The sequence below is a fragment of the Taudactylus pleione genome, unplaced genomic scaffold (assembly GCF_031769625.1).
Source record: "Taudactylus pleione unplaced genomic scaffold, aTauple2 ptg000050l, whole genome shotgun sequence".
Lineage (NCBI taxonomy): Eukaryota > Metazoa > Chordata > Amphibia > Anura > Myobatrachidae > Taudactylus > Taudactylus pleione.
The window spans coordinates 1,085,001-1,098,951 of NW_028284452.1; the positions used below are offsets into that span (position 1 = coordinate 1,085,001).

Here is a 13,951-nt window from a genome sequence, read left to right on the forward strand (position 1 = left end):
AGTTTGAAAGTGGGCAGAAACATACTTTTACATTATGATTTTAAGAGTATTCTGTTACTATGGCTCTTCCAGGTTCAATACTTTTCCACTCCACAAGAGGCTGTTTCTGTAGTGTAGTGGTTATCACGTTCGCCTAACACGCGAAAAGTCCCCTGGGCAGAAATTTATATTTTATTCAGGATTTTTCTGTTACTATTAGTAGAAAAAATAATTTTGGAAGCCCATATGCAAATTGCACTTCCAAGTTTAATTCTTTTCCATTCCCCAAGAGGCAGTTATTGTAGTGTAGAGGTTATCACATTCATCTCATATGCGAAAGGTCCTCAGTTTGAAAGTGGGCAGAAACATACTTTTACTTTATGATTTTATGAGGATTCTGTTACTATGGATCTTCCAGATTCAATACTTTTCCGTCCTCGCAGAGGTAGTTTCTGTAGTGTAGGGGTTATCACGTTCGCCTCACACGCGAAAGGTCCCCAGTTCGAAACTGGGCAGAAACAATCTTTTACGTTATGATTTTAAGAGTATTCTGTTTAATTCTTTTCCATTCCCCAAGAGGCAGTTTCTGTAGTGTAGTGGTTATCACGTTCATCTCATATGCGAAAGATCCTTAGTTTGAAAGTGGGGCAGAAACATACTTTTACATTTTTATTTTAAGAGTATTCTGTTACTATGGCTCTTCCAGGTTCAATACTTTGCCACGCCACAAGAGGCTGTTTCTGTAGTGTAGTGGTTATCACGTTCGCCTCACATGCGAAAGGTCCCCAGTTCGAAACTGGGCAGAAACATACTTTTATGTTATGATTTTAAGAGTATTCTGTTACTATGGCTCTTCCAGGTGCAATACTTTTCCGTTCTCACAGAGGCAGTTTCTGTAGTGTAGTGGTTATCACGTTTGCCTCACACGCAAAAGGTCTCCAGTTCGAAACTGGGCAGAAACATACTTTTACGTTATGATTTTAAGAGTATTCTGTTACTATTGCTCTTCCAGGTTCAATACTTTCCGTCCCCACAGAGGCAGTTTCTGTAGTGTAATGGTTATCACATTAGCCTAACACACAAAAAGTCCCCAGTTTGAAAGTGGGCAAAAACATACTTTTACTTTATGATTTTATGAGGATTCTGTTACTATGGGTCTTCCAGGTTCAATACTTTTCCATCTCCAAAGATGCAGTTTCTGTAGTATAGTGGTTATCACATTCGCCTAACACGCGAAAGGTCCCCAGTTCGAAACTGGGCAGATACATTTTTAATATTTATGATTTTAGGATTTTTCTGTTACTAGTAGCAGAAAAAATATTTTTGAAAGCCCATATGCAAATTGCACTTCCAAGTTTAACTCTTTTCCGTTCCCCAAGAGGTAGTTTTTGTAGTGTAGTGGTTATCACATTCATCTCATATGCGAAAGGTCCTCAGTTTGAAAGTAGGCAGAAACATACTTTTACTTTATGATTTTATTAGTATTCTGTTACTATGGCTCTTCCAGGTTCAATACTTTTCCGTCCCCACAGAGGCAGTCTCTGTAGTGTAGTGGTTATCACGTTCGCCTTACACGCGAAAGGTCCCCAGTTTGAAGCTGGGCAGAAACTTTTTTTTTATTTATGATTTTAGGATTTTTTTGTTACTATTAGCAGAAAAAATATATTTGAAAGCCCATATGCAAATTGCACTTCCGAGTTTAATTCTTTTCCATTCCCCAAGAGGCAGTTTCTGTAGTGTAGTGGTTATCACGTTCGCCTCACACGCGAAAGGTCCCCTGTTCGAAACTGGGCAGAAACAATCTTTTACGTTATGATTTTAAGAGTATTCTGTTACTATGGCTCTTCCAGGTTCAATACTTTTCCGTACCCACAGAGGCAGTTTCTGTAGTGTAGAGGTTATCACATTCGCCTCAGACGCGAAAGGTCCCCAGTTTGAAAGTGGGCAGAAACATACTTTTATTTTATGATTTTATGAGGATACTGTTACTATGGGTCTTCCAGGTTCAATACTTTTCCAACCCCACAGAGGCAGTTTCTGTAGTGTAGTGGTTATCACGTTCGCCTCACACGCGAAAGGTCCCCAGTTCGAAACTGGGCAGAAACAATCTTTTACGTTATGATTTTAAGAGTATTCTGTTACTATGGCTCTTCCAGGTTCAATACTTTTCCGTACCCACAGAGACAGTTTCTGTAGTGTAGTGGTTATCACATTCGCCTCAGACGCGAAAGGTCCCCCGTTTGAATGTGGGCAGAAACATACTTTTACATTATGGTTTTATGAGGATACTGTTACTATGGGTCTTCCAGGTTCAATACTTTTCCATCCACGCAGAGGCAGTTTCTGTAGTGTAGTGGTTATCACGTTCGCCTCACACGCGAAAAGTCCCCAGTTCGAAACTGGGCAGAAACATACTTTTACGTTATGATTTTAAGAGTTTTCTGTTACTATGGCTCTTCCAGGTTCAATACTTTTCCATCCCCACAGAGGCAGTTTCTGTAGTGTAGTGGTTATCACATTCGCCTAACACGCGAAAGGTCCCCAGTTTGAAAGTTGGCAAAAACATACTTTTACTTTATGATTTTATGAGGATTCTTTTACTATGGGTCTTCCAGGTTCAATACTTTTCTGTCCCCGCAGAGGCAGTTTCTATAGTGTAGTGGTTATCACGTTCGCCTCACACGCGAAAGGTCCCCATTTTGAAAGCTGGCAGAAACATACTTTTACTTTCAATACTTTTCCATCCCCGCGGAGACAGTTTCTGTAGTGTAGTGGTTATCACATTTGCCTAACACGCGGAAGGTCCCCAGTTTGAAACTGGGCAGAAACTTTTTTTTTATTTATGATTTTAGGATTTTTCTGTTACTATTAGCAGAAAAAATATTTTTGAAAGCCCATATGCAAATTGCCCTTCCGAGTTTAATTCTTTTCAGTTCTCCAAGATGCAGTTTTTGTAGTGTAGTGGTTATCATATTCATCTCATATGCGAAAGGTCCTCAGTTTGAAAGTAGGCAGAAACATACTTTTACTTTATGATTTTATTAGTATTCTGTTACTATGGCTCTTCCAGGTTCAATACTTTTCCGTTGGTACAGACGCAGTTTCTGTAGTGTAGTGGTTATCACGTTCGCCTAACACGCAAAAAGTTCCCAGTTTGAAACTGGGCAGAAAATTTCTTTTTATTTAGGATTTTTCTGTTACTATTAGCAGAAAAAATATTTTTGAAAGCCCATATGCAAATTGCACTTCCAGGTTTAATTCTTTTCCATTCCCCAAGAGGCAGTTTCTGTAGTGTAGTGGTTATCACGTTCATCTCATATGCGAAAGATCCTCAGTTTGAAAGTGGGCCAGAAACATACTTTTACATTTTGATTTTAAGAGTATTCTGTTACTATGGCTCTTCCAGGTTCAATACTTTGCCACTCCACAAGAGGCTCTTTCTGTAGTGTAGTGGTTATCACATTCGCCTAACACGCGAAAAGTCCCCTGTTTGAAACTGGGCAGAAATTTATATTTTATTCAGGATTTTTCTGTTACTATTAGTAGAAAAAATTATTTTGGAAGCCCATATGCAAATTGCACTTCCAAGTTTAATTCTTTTCCATTCCCCAAGAGGCAGTTATTGTAGTGTAGAGGTTATCACATTCATCTCATATGCGAAAGGTCCTCAGTTTGAAAGTGGGCAGAAACATACTTTTACTTTATGATTTTATGAGGATTCTGTTACTATGGATCTTCCAGATTCAATACTTTTCCGTCCTCGCAGAGGTAGTTTCTGTAGTGTAGTGGTTATCACGTTCGCCTCGCACGCGGAAGGTCCCCAGTTTGAAACAGGGCTGAAACTTTTTTTTTATTTATGATTTTAGGATTTTTCTGTTACTATTAGCAGAAAAAATATTTTTGAAAGCCCATATGCAAATTGCCCTTCCGAGTTTAATTCTTTTCAGTTCTCCAAGAGGCAGTTTTTATAGTGTAGTGGTTATCACAATCGCCTAACACGCGAAAGGTCCCCAGTTTGAAAGTGGGCAGAAACATACTTTTACTTTCAATACTTTTCCGTCCCCGCAGAGGCAGTCTCTGTAGTGTAGTGGTTATCACGTTCGCCTAACACGCGAAAGGTCCCCAGTTTGAAGCTGGGCAGAAACTTTTTTTTTATTTATGATTTTAGGATTTTTCTGTTACTATTAGCAGAAAAAATATTTTTGAAAGCCCATATGCAAATTGCACTTCCTTGTTTAATTCTTTTCAGTTCTCCAAGAGGCAGTTTTTGTAGTGTAGTGGTTATCATATTCATCTCATATGCGAAAGGTCCTCAGTTTGAAAGTAGGCAGAAACATACTTATACATTATGATTTTATTAGTATTCTGTTACTATGGCTCTTCCAGGTTCGATACTTTTCCGTTGGCACAGACGCAGTTTCTGTAGTGTAGTGGTTATCACGTTCGCCTAACACTCAAAAAGTTCCCAGTTTGAAACTGGGCAGAAAATTTCTTTTTATTTAGGATTTTTCTGTTACTTTTAGCAGAAAAAATATTTTTGAAAGCCCATATGCAAATTGCACTTCCAGGTTTAATTCTTTCCATTCCCCAAGAGGCAGTTTCTGTAGTGTAGTGGTTATCACGTTCATCTCATATGCGAAAGATCTTCAGTTTGAAAGTGGGGCCGAAACATACATTTACATTATGATTTTAAGAGTATTCTGTTACTATGGCTCTTCCAGGTTCAATACTTTTCCACTCCACAAGAGGCTGTTTCTGTAGTGTAGTGGTTATCACGTTCATCTCATATGCGAAAGGTCCTCAGTTTGAAAGTGGGCAGAAACATACTTTTACTTTATGATTTTTTGAGTATTTTTTTACTATGGCTCTTCCAGGTTCAATACTTTTCCACTCCACAAGAGGCTGTTTCTGTAGTGTAGTGGTTATCACGTTCATCTCATATGCGAAAGGTCCTCAGTTTGAAAGTGGGCAGAAACATACTTTTACTTTATGATTTTATGAGGATTCTGTTACTATGGGTCTTCCAGATTCAATACTTTTCCTTCCTCGCAGAGGTAGATTCTGTAGTATAGTGGTTATCACGTTCGCCTCACACGCGAAAGGTCCCCAGTTCGAAAGTGGGCAGAAACATACTTTTATGTTATGATTTTAAGAGTATTCTGTTACTATGGCTCTTCCAGGTGCAATACTTTTCCGTCCTCGCAGAGGCAGTTTCTGTAGCGTAGTGGTTATCACGTTTGCCTCACACGCAATAGGTCTCCAGTTCAAAACTGGGCAGAAACATACTTTTACGTTATGATTTTAAGAGTTTTCTGTTACTATGGCTCTTCCAGGTTCAATACTTTCCATCCCCACAGAGGCAGTTTCTGTAGTGTAGTGGTTATCACATTTGCCTAACACACAAAAGGTCCCCAGTTTGAAAGTGGGCAAAAACATACTTTTACTTTATGATTTTATGAGGATTCTGTTACTATGGGTCTTCCAGGTTCAATACTTTTCCATCTCCAAAGATGCAGTTTCTGTAGTGTAGTGGTTATCACATTCGCCTAACACTCGAAAGATCCCCAGTTCAAAACTGGGCAGAAACATTTTTATTATTAATGATTTTAGGATTTTTCTGTTACTAGTAGCAGAAAAAATATTTTTGAAAGCCCATATGCAAATTGCACTTCCAAGTTTAACTCTTTTCCGTTCCCCAAGAGGCAGTTTTTGTAGTGTAGTGGTTATCACATTCATCTCATATGCGAAAGTTCCTCAGTTTGAAAGTAGGCAGAAAGATACTTTTACTTTATGATTTTATTAGTATTCTGTTACTATGGCTCTTCCAGGTTCAATACTTTTCCGTCCCCACAGAGGCAGTTTCTGTAGTGTAGTGGTTATCACAATCGCCTAACACGCGAAAGGTCCCCAGTTTGAAAGTGGGCAGAAACATACTTTTACTTTCAATTCTTTTCCATCCCCACAGAGGCAGTCTCTGTAGTGTAGTGGTTATCACGTTCGCCTAACACGCGAAAGGTCCCCAGTTTGAAGCTGGGCAGAAACTTTTTTTTTATTTATGATTTTAGGATTTTTCTGTTACTATTAGCAGAAAAAATATTTTTAAAAGCCCATATGCAAATTGCACTTCCGAGTTTAATTCTTTTCAGTTCTCAAAGAGGCAGTTTTTGTAGTGTAATAGTTATCATATTCATCTCATATGCGAAAGGTCCTCAGTTTGAAAGTAAGCAGAAACATACTTTTACATTATGATTTTATTAGTATTCTGTTACTATGGCTCTTCCAGGTTAAATACTTTTCCGTTGGCACAGACGCAGTTTCTGTAGTGTAGTGGTTATCACGTTCTGCTAACACTCAAAAAGTTATTAGTTTGAAACTGGGCAGAAAATTTCTTTTTATTTAGGATTTTTCTGTTACTATTAGCAGAAAAAATATTTTTGAAAGCCCATATGCAAATTGCACTTCAAGGTTTAATTATTTTCCATTCCCCAAGAGGCAGTTTCTGTAGTGTAGTGGTTATCACGTTCATCTCATATGCGAAAGATCCTCAGTTTGAAAGTGGGGCAGAAACATACTTTTACATTTTGATTTTAAGAGTATTCTGTTACTATGGCTCTTCCAGGTTCAATACTTTGCCACTCCACAAGAGGCTGTTTCTGTAGTGTAGTGGTTATCACGTTCACCTATCACGCGAAAGGTCCCCTGTTTGAAACTGGGCAGAAATTTATTTTTTATTCAGGATTTTTCTGTTACTATTAGTAGAAAAAATAATTTTGGAAGCCCATATGCAAATTGCACTTCCAAGTTTAATTCTTTTCCGTTCCCCAAGAGGCAGTTATTGTAGTGTAGTGGTTATCACATTCATCTCATATGCGAAAGGTCCTCAGTTTGAAAATGGGCAGAAACATACATTTAGTTTATGATTTTATGAGGATTCTGTTACTATGGGTCTTCCAGATTCAATTCTTTTCCGTCCTCCCAGAGGTAGTTTCTGTAGTGTAGTGGTTATCACGTTCGCCTCACACGCGAAAGGTCCCCAATTCGAAACTGGGCAGAAACACACTTTTATGTTATGATTTTAAGAGTATTCTGTTACTATGGCTCTTCCAGGTGCAATACTTTTCCATCCTCGCAGAGGCAGTTTCTGTAGTGTAGTGGTTATCACGTTTGCCTCACACGCAAAAGGCCTCCAGTTCGAAACTGGGCAGAAACATACTTTTACGTTATGATTTTAAGAGTATTCTGTTACTATGGCTCTTCCAGGTTCAATACTTTCCGTCCCCACAGAGGCAGTTTCTGTAGTGTAGTGGTTATCACATTCGCCTAACACACAAAAGGTCCCCAGTTTGAAAGTGGGCAAAAACATACTTTTACTTTATGATTTTATGAGGATTCTGTTACTATGGGTCTTCCAGGTTCAATATTTTTCCTTCTGCAAAGGTGCAGTTTCTGTAGTGTAGTGGTTATCACATTCGCCTAACCTGTGAAAGGTCCCCAGTTCGAAACTGGGCAGAAACAATTTTATTATTTATGATTTTAGGTTTTTTATGTTACTAGTAGCATAAAAAATATTTTTGAAAGCCCATATGCAAATTGCACTTCCAAGTTTAACTCTTTTCCGTTCCCCAAGAGGCAGTTTTTGTAGTGTAGTGGTTATCACATTCATCTCTTATGCGAAAGGTCCTCAGTTTGAAAGTAGGCAGAAACATACTTTTACTTTATGATTTTATTAGTATTCTGTTACTATGGCTCTTCCAGGTTCAATACTTTTCCGTCCCCACAGAGGCAGTTTCTGTAGTGTAGTGGTTATCACGTTCACCTCACACGCGAAAGGACCCCAGTTTGAAAGTGGGCAGAAACATACTTTTACTTTCAATACTTTTCCATCCCCACAGAGGCAGTCTCTGTAGTGTAGTGGTTATCACGTTCGCCTAACACGCGAAAGGTCCCCAGTTTGAAGCTGGGCAGAAACTTTTTTTTTATTTATGATTTTAGGATTTTTCTGTTACTATTAGCAGAAAAAATATTTTTGAAAGCCCATATGCAAATTGCACTTCCGAGTTTAATTCTTTTCAGTTCTCCAAGAGGCAGTTTTAGTAGTGTAGTGGTTATCACATTCATCTCATATGCGAAAGGTCCTCAGTTTGAAAGTAGGCAGAAACATACTTTTACATTATGATTTTATTAGTATTCTGTTACTATGGCTCTTCCAGGTTCAATACTTTACGTCCCCACAGAGGCAGTTTCTGTAGTGTAGTGGTTATCACATTCGCCTAACACACAAAAGGTCCCCAGTTTGAAAGTTGGCAAAAACATACTTTTACTTTATGATTTTATGAGGATTCTGTTACTATGGGTCTTCCAGGTTCAATACTTTTCCAACTCCAAAGGTGCAGTTTCTGTAGTGTAGTGGTTATCACATTCGCCTAACACGCGAAAGGTCCCCAGTTCGAAACTGGGCAGAAACATTTTTATTATTATTGATTTTATGTTTTTTCTGTTACTAGTAGCATAAAAAATATTTTTGAAAGCCCATATGCAAATTGCACTTCCAAGTTTAACTCTTTTCCGTTCCCCAAGAGGCAGTGTTTGTAGTGTAGTGGTTATCACATTCATCTCATATGCGAAAGGTCCTCAGTTTGAAAGTAGGCAGAAACATACTTTTACTTTATGATTTTATTAGTATTCTGTTACTATGGCTCTTCCAGGTTCAATACTTTTCCGTCCCCACAGAGGCAGTCTCTGTAGTGTAGTGGTTATCACGTTCGCCTTACATGCGAAAGGTCCCCAGTTTGAAGCTGGCTAGAAACTTTTTTTTTATTTATGATTTTAGGATTTTTCTGTTACTATTAGCAGAAAAAATATTTTTGAAAGCCCATATGCAAATTGCACTTCCGAGTTTAATTCTTTTCAGTTCTCCAAGAGGCAGTTTTAGTAGTGTAGTGGTTATCATATTCATCTCATATGCGAAAGGTCCTCAGTTTGAAAGTAGGCAGAAACATACTTTTACATTATGATTTTATTAGTATTCTGTTACTATGGCTCTTCCAGGTTCAATACTTTCCGTCCCCACAGAGGCAGTTTCTGTAGTGTAGTGGTTATCACATTCGCCTAACACACAAAAGGTCCCCAGTTTGAAAGTTGGCAAAAACATACTTTTACTTTCAATACTTTTCCATCCCCGCAGAGGCAGTCTCTGTAGTGTAGTGGTTATCACGTTCGCATAACACGCGAAAGGTCCACAGTTTGAAGCTGGGCAGAAACTTTTTTTTTATTTATGATTTTAGGATTTTTCTGTTACTATTAGCAGAAAAAATATTTTTGAAAGCCCATATGCAAATTGCACTTCTGAGTTTAATTCTTTTCAGTTCTCCAAGAGGCAGTTTTTGTAGTGTAGTGGTTATCATATTCATCTCATATGCGAAAGGTCCTCAGTTTGAAAGTAGGCAGAAACATACTTTTACATTATGATTTTATTAGTATTCTGTTACTATGGCTCTTCCAGGTTCAATACTTTTCCGTTGGCACAGACGCAGTTTCTGTAGTGTAGTGGTTATCACGTTCGCCTAACACTCAAAAAGTTCCCAGTTTGAAACTGGGCAGAAAATTTCTTTTTATTTAGGATTTTTCTGTTACTATTAGCAGAAAAAATATTTTTGAAAGCCCATATGCAAATTGCACTTCCAGGTTTAATTCTTTCCATTCCCCAAGAGGCAGTTTCTGTAGTGTAGTGGTTATCACGTTCATCTCATATGCGAAAGATCCTCAGTTTGAAAGTGGGGCAGAAACATACTTTTACATTATGATTTTAAGAGTATTCTGTTACTATGGCTCTTCCAGGTTCAACACTTTTCCACTCCACAAGAGGCTGTTTCTGTAGTGTAGTGGTTATCACGTTCATCTCATATGCGAAAGGTCCTCAGTTTGAAAGTGGGCAGAAACATACTTTTACTTTATGATTTTTTGAGGATTCTGTTATTTTGGCTCTTCCAGGTTCAATACTTTTCCACTCCACAAGAGGCTGTTTCTGTAGTGTAGTGGTTATCACGTTCATCTCATATGCGAAAGGTCCTCAGTTTGAAAGTGGGCAGAAACATACTTTTACTTTATGATTTTATGAGGATTCTGTTACTATGGGTCTTCCAGATTCAATACTTTTCCGTCCTCGCAGAGGTAGATTCTGTAGTATAGTGGTTATCACGTTCGCCTCACACGCGAAATATCTCCAGTTCGAAACTGGGCAGAAACATACTTTTACGTTATGATTTTAAGAGTATTCTGTTACTATGGCTCTTCCAGGTTCAATAATTTCTGTCCCCACAGAGGCAGTTTCTGTAGTGTAGTGGTTATCACATTTGCCTAACACACAAAAGGTCCCCAGTTTGAAAGTGGGCAAAAACATACTTTTACTTTATGATTTTATGAGGATTCTGTTACTATGGATCTTCCAGGTTCAATACTTTTCCATCTCCAAAGATGCAGTTTCTGTAGTGTAGTGGTTATCACATTCGCCTAACACGCGAAAGGTCCCCAGTTCGAAACTGGGCAGAAACATTTTTATTATTAATGATTTTAGGATTTTTCTGTTACTAGTAGCAGAAAAAATATTTTTGAAAGCCCATATGCAAATTGCACTTCCAAGTTTAACTCTTTTCCGTTCCCCAAGAGGCAGTGTTTGTAGTGTAGTGGTTATCACATTCATCTCATATGCGAAAGGTCCTCAGTTTGAAAGTAGGCAGAAACATACTTTTACTTTATGATTTTATTAGTATTCTGTTACTATGGCTCTTCCAGGTTCAATACTTTTCCGTCCCCACAGAGGCAGTTTCTGTAGTGTAGTGGTTATCACAATCGCCTAACACGCGAAAGGTCCCCAGTTTGAAAGTGGGCAGAAACATACTTTTACTTTCAATACTTTTCCATCCCCGCAGAGGCAGTCTCTGTAGTGTAGTGGTTATCACGTTCGCATAACACGCGAAAGTTCCACAGTTTGAAGCTGTGCAGAAACTTTTTTTTTATTTATGATTTTAGGATTTTTCTATTACTATTAGCAGAAAAAATATTTTTGAAAGCCCATATGCAAATTGCACTTCCGAGTTTAAGTCTTTTCAGTTCTCCAAGAGGCAGTTTTTGTAGTGTAGTGGTTATCATATTCATCTCATATGCGAAAGGTCCTCAGTTTGAAAGTAGGCAGAAACATACTTTTACATTATGATTTTATTAGTATTCTGTTACTATGGCTCTTCCAGGTTCAATACTTTTCCGTTGGCACAGACGCAGTTTCTGTAGTGTAGTGGTTATCACGTTCGCCTAACACTCAAAAAGTTCCCAGTTTGAAACTGGGCAGAAAATTTCTTTTTATTTAGGATTTTTCTGTTACTATTAGCAGAAAAAATATTTTTGAAAGCCCATATGCAAATTGCACTTCCAGGTTTAATTCTTTCCATTCCCCAAGAGGCAGTTTCTGTAGTGTAGTGGTTATCACGTTCATCTCATATGCGAAAGATCCTCAGTTTGAAAGTGGGGCAGAAACATACTTTTACATTATGATTTTAAGAGTATTCTGTTACTATGGCTCTTCCAGGTTCAATACTTTTCCACTCCACAAGAGGCTGTTTATGTAGTGTAGTGGTTATCACGTTCATCTCATATGCGAAAGGTCCTCAGTTTGAAAGTGGGCAGAAACATACTTTTACTTTATGATTTTTTGAGGATTCTGTTACTATGGCTCTTCCAGGTTCAATACTTTTCCACTCCACAAGAGGCTGTTTCTGTAGTGTAGTGGTTATCACGTTCATCTCATATGCGAAAGGTCCTCAGTTTGAAAGTGGGCAGAAACATACTTTTACTTTATGATTTTATGAGGATTCTGTTACTATGGGTCTTCCAGATTCAATAATTTCCGTCCTCGCAGAGGCAGTTTCTGTAGCGTAGTAGTTATCACGTTTGCCTCACACGCAATAGGTCTCCAGTTCAAAACTGGGCAGAAACATACTTTTACGTTATGATTTTAAGAGTATTCTGTTACTATGGCTCTTCCAGGTTCAATAATTTCCGTCCCCACAGAGGCAGTTTCTGTAGTGTAGTGGCTGTTTCTGTAGTGTAGTGGTTATCACGTTCATCTCATATGCGAAAGGTCCTCAGTTTGAAAGTGGGCAGAAACATACTTTTACTTTATGATTTTATGAGGATTCTGTTACTATGGGTCTTCCAGATTCAATACTTTTCCGTCCTCGCAGAGGTAGATTCTGTAGTATAGTGGTTATCACGTTCGCCTCACACGCGAAAGGTCTCCAGTTCGAAACTGGGCAGAAACATACTTTTATGTTATGATTTTAAGAATATTCTGTTACTATGGCTCTTCCAGGTGCAATACTTTTCCGTCCTCGCAGAGGCAGTTTCTGTAGCGTAGTAGTTATCACGTTTGCCTCACACGCAATAGGTCTCCAGTTCAAAACTGGGCAGAAACATACTTTTACGTTATGATTTTAAGAGTATTCTGTTACTATGGCTCTTCCAGGTTCAATAATTTCCGTCCCCACAGAGGCAGTTTCTGTAGTGTAGTGGTTATCACATTTGCCTAACACACAAAAGGTCCCCAGTTTGAAAGTGGGCAAAAACATACTTTTACTTTATGATTTTATGAGGATTCTGTTACTATGGGTCTTCCAGGTTCAATACTTTTCCATCTCCAAAGATGCAGTTTCTGTAGTGTAGTGGTTATCACATTCGCCTAACACGCGAAAGGTCCCCAGTTCGAAAATGGGCAGAAACATTTTTGTTATTAATGATTTTAGGATTTTTCTGTTACTAGTAGCAGAAAAAATATTTTTGAAAGCCCATATGCAAATTGCACTTCCAAGTTTTACTCTTTCCCGTTCCCCAAGAGGCAGTTTTTGTAGTGTAGTGGTTATCACATTCATCTCATATGCGAAAGGTCCTCAGTTTGAAAGTAGGCAGAAACATACTTTTACTTTATGATTTTATTAGTATTCTGTTACTATGGCTCTTCCAGGTTCAATACTTTTCCGTCCCCACAGAGGCAGTTTCTGTAGTGTAGTGGTTATCACAATCGCATAACACGCGAAAGGTCCCCATTTTGAAAGCTGGCAGAAACATACTTTTACTTTCAATACTTTTCCATCCCCGCGGAGACAGTTTCTGTAGTGTAGTGGTTATCACATTTGCCTAACACGCGGAAGGTCCCCAGTTTGAAACTGGGCAGAAACTTTTTTTTTATTTATGATTTTAGGATTTTTCTGCTACTATTAGCAGAAAAAATATTTTTGAAAGCCCATATGCAAATTGCCCTTCCGAGTTTAATTATTTTCAGTTCTCCAAGAGGCAGTTTTTGTAGTGTAGTGGTTATCATATTCATCTCATATGCGAAAGGTCCTCAGTTTGAAAGTAGGCAGAAACATACTTTTACTTTATGATTTTATTAGTATTCTGTTACTATGGCTCTTCCAGGTTCAATACTTTTCCGTTGGTACAGACGCAGTTTCTGTAGTGTAGTGGTTATCACGTTCATCTCAAATGCGAAAGATCCTCAGTTTGAAAGTGGGGCAGAAACATACTTTTACATTATGATTTTAAGAGTATTCTGTTACTATGGCTCTTCCAGGTTCAATACTTTTCCACTCCACAAGAGGCTGTTTCTGTAGTGTAGTGGTTATCACGTTCATCTCATATGCGAAAGGTCCTCAGTTTGAAAGTGGGCAGAAACATACTTTTACTTTATGATTTTTTGAGGATTCTGTTACAATGGGTCTTCCAGGTTCAATATTTTTCCATCCTTGCAGAGACATTTTCTGTAGTGTAGTGGTTATCACGTTCGCCTCACACGTGAAAGGTCCCCAGTTCGAAACCGGGCAGAAACATACTTTTACGTTATGATTTTAAGAGTATTCTGTTACTATGGCTCTTCCAGGTTCAATACTTTTCCGTACCCACAGAGACAGTTTCTGTAGTGTAG

The 13,951-nt window shown here is 38.3% G+C and overlaps 20 non-coding genes across 20 annotated transcripts; all 20 read left to right on the forward strand.

Annotated features, from left to right (window-relative positions):
- Positions 1-427: 427 nt before the first annotated feature.
- TRNAV-CAC (transfer RNA valine (anticodon CAC)) lies at positions 428-500 on the forward strand. The gene has a single exon. It is a non-coding gene; the product is annotated as a tRNA-Val (tRNA).
- Positions 501-715: 215 nt separating this feature from the next.
- On the forward strand, positions 716-788 carry TRNAV-CAC (transfer RNA valine (anticodon CAC)). The gene has a single exon. It is a non-coding gene; the product is annotated as a tRNA-Val (tRNA).
- An 80-nt stretch (positions 789-868) lies between these two features.
- On the forward strand, positions 869-941 carry TRNAV-CAC (transfer RNA valine (anticodon CAC)). The gene has a single exon. It is a non-coding gene; the product is annotated as a tRNA-Val (tRNA).
- A 232-nt stretch (positions 942-1,173) lies between these two features.
- On the forward strand, positions 1,174-1,246 carry TRNAV-AAC (transfer RNA valine (anticodon AAC)). The gene has a single exon. It is a non-coding gene; the product is annotated as a tRNA-Val (tRNA).
- Positions 1,247-1,516: 270 nt separating this feature from the next.
- TRNAV-UAC (transfer RNA valine (anticodon UAC)) lies at positions 1,517-1,589 on the forward strand. Its single transcript has one exon. It is a non-coding gene; the product is annotated as a tRNA-Val (tRNA).
- A 117-nt stretch (positions 1,590-1,706) lies between these two features.
- On the forward strand, positions 1,707-1,779 carry TRNAV-CAC (transfer RNA valine (anticodon CAC)). The gene has a single exon. It is a non-coding gene; the product is annotated as a tRNA-Val (tRNA).
- Positions 1,780-2,012: 233 nt separating this feature from the next.
- On the forward strand, positions 2,013-2,085 carry TRNAV-CAC (transfer RNA valine (anticodon CAC)). The gene has a single exon. It is a non-coding gene; the product is annotated as a tRNA-Val (tRNA).
- Positions 2,086-2,318: 233 nt separating this feature from the next.
- TRNAV-CAC (transfer RNA valine (anticodon CAC)) lies at positions 2,319-2,391 on the forward strand. The gene has a single exon. It is a non-coding gene; the product is annotated as a tRNA-Val (tRNA).
- Positions 2,392-2,736: 345 nt separating this feature from the next.
- Positions 2,737-2,809, forward strand: TRNAV-AAC (transfer RNA valine (anticodon AAC)). The gene has a single exon. It is a non-coding gene; the product is annotated as a tRNA-Val (tRNA).
- Positions 2,810-4,052: 1,243 nt separating this feature from the next.
- On the forward strand, positions 4,053-4,125 carry TRNAV-AAC (transfer RNA valine (anticodon AAC)). The gene has a single exon. It is a non-coding gene; the product is annotated as a tRNA-Val (tRNA).
- A 1,369-nt stretch (positions 4,126-5,494) lies between these two features.
- Positions 5,495-5,567, forward strand: TRNAV-AAC (transfer RNA valine (anticodon AAC)). Its single transcript has one exon. It is a non-coding gene; the product is annotated as a tRNA-Val (tRNA).
- Positions 5,568-5,949: 382 nt separating this feature from the next.
- On the forward strand, positions 5,950-6,022 carry TRNAV-AAC (transfer RNA valine (anticodon AAC)). The gene has a single exon. It is a non-coding gene; the product is annotated as a tRNA-Val (tRNA).
- A 941-nt stretch (positions 6,023-6,963) lies between these two features.
- TRNAV-CAC (transfer RNA valine (anticodon CAC)) lies at positions 6,964-7,036 on the forward strand. Its single transcript has one exon. It is a non-coding gene; the product is annotated as a tRNA-Val (tRNA).
- Positions 7,037-7,116: 80 nt separating this feature from the next.
- Positions 7,117-7,189, forward strand: TRNAV-CAC (transfer RNA valine (anticodon CAC)). Its single transcript has one exon. It is a non-coding gene; the product is annotated as a tRNA-Val (tRNA).
- A 232-nt stretch (positions 7,190-7,421) lies between these two features.
- On the forward strand, positions 7,422-7,494 carry TRNAV-AAC (transfer RNA valine (anticodon AAC)). The gene has a single exon. It is a non-coding gene; the product is annotated as a tRNA-Val (tRNA).
- A 382-nt stretch (positions 7,495-7,876) lies between these two features.
- Positions 7,877-7,949, forward strand: TRNAV-AAC (transfer RNA valine (anticodon AAC)). Its single transcript has one exon. It is a non-coding gene; the product is annotated as a tRNA-Val (tRNA).
- Positions 7,950-8,371: 422 nt separating this feature from the next.
- Positions 8,372-8,444, forward strand: TRNAV-AAC (transfer RNA valine (anticodon AAC)). Its single transcript has one exon. It is a non-coding gene; the product is annotated as a tRNA-Val (tRNA).
- A 2,013-nt stretch (positions 8,445-10,457) lies between these two features.
- TRNAV-AAC (transfer RNA valine (anticodon AAC)) lies at positions 10,458-10,530 on the forward strand. The gene has a single exon. It is a non-coding gene; the product is annotated as a tRNA-Val (tRNA).
- A 2,148-nt stretch (positions 10,531-12,678) lies between these two features.
- Positions 12,679-12,751, forward strand: TRNAV-AAC (transfer RNA valine (anticodon AAC)). The gene has a single exon. It is a non-coding gene; the product is annotated as a tRNA-Val (tRNA).
- A 382-nt stretch (positions 12,752-13,133) lies between these two features.
- On the forward strand, positions 13,134-13,206 carry TRNAV-AAC (transfer RNA valine (anticodon AAC)). Its single transcript has one exon. It is a non-coding gene; the product is annotated as a tRNA-Val (tRNA).
- Positions 13,207-13,951: the final 745 nt, after the last annotated feature.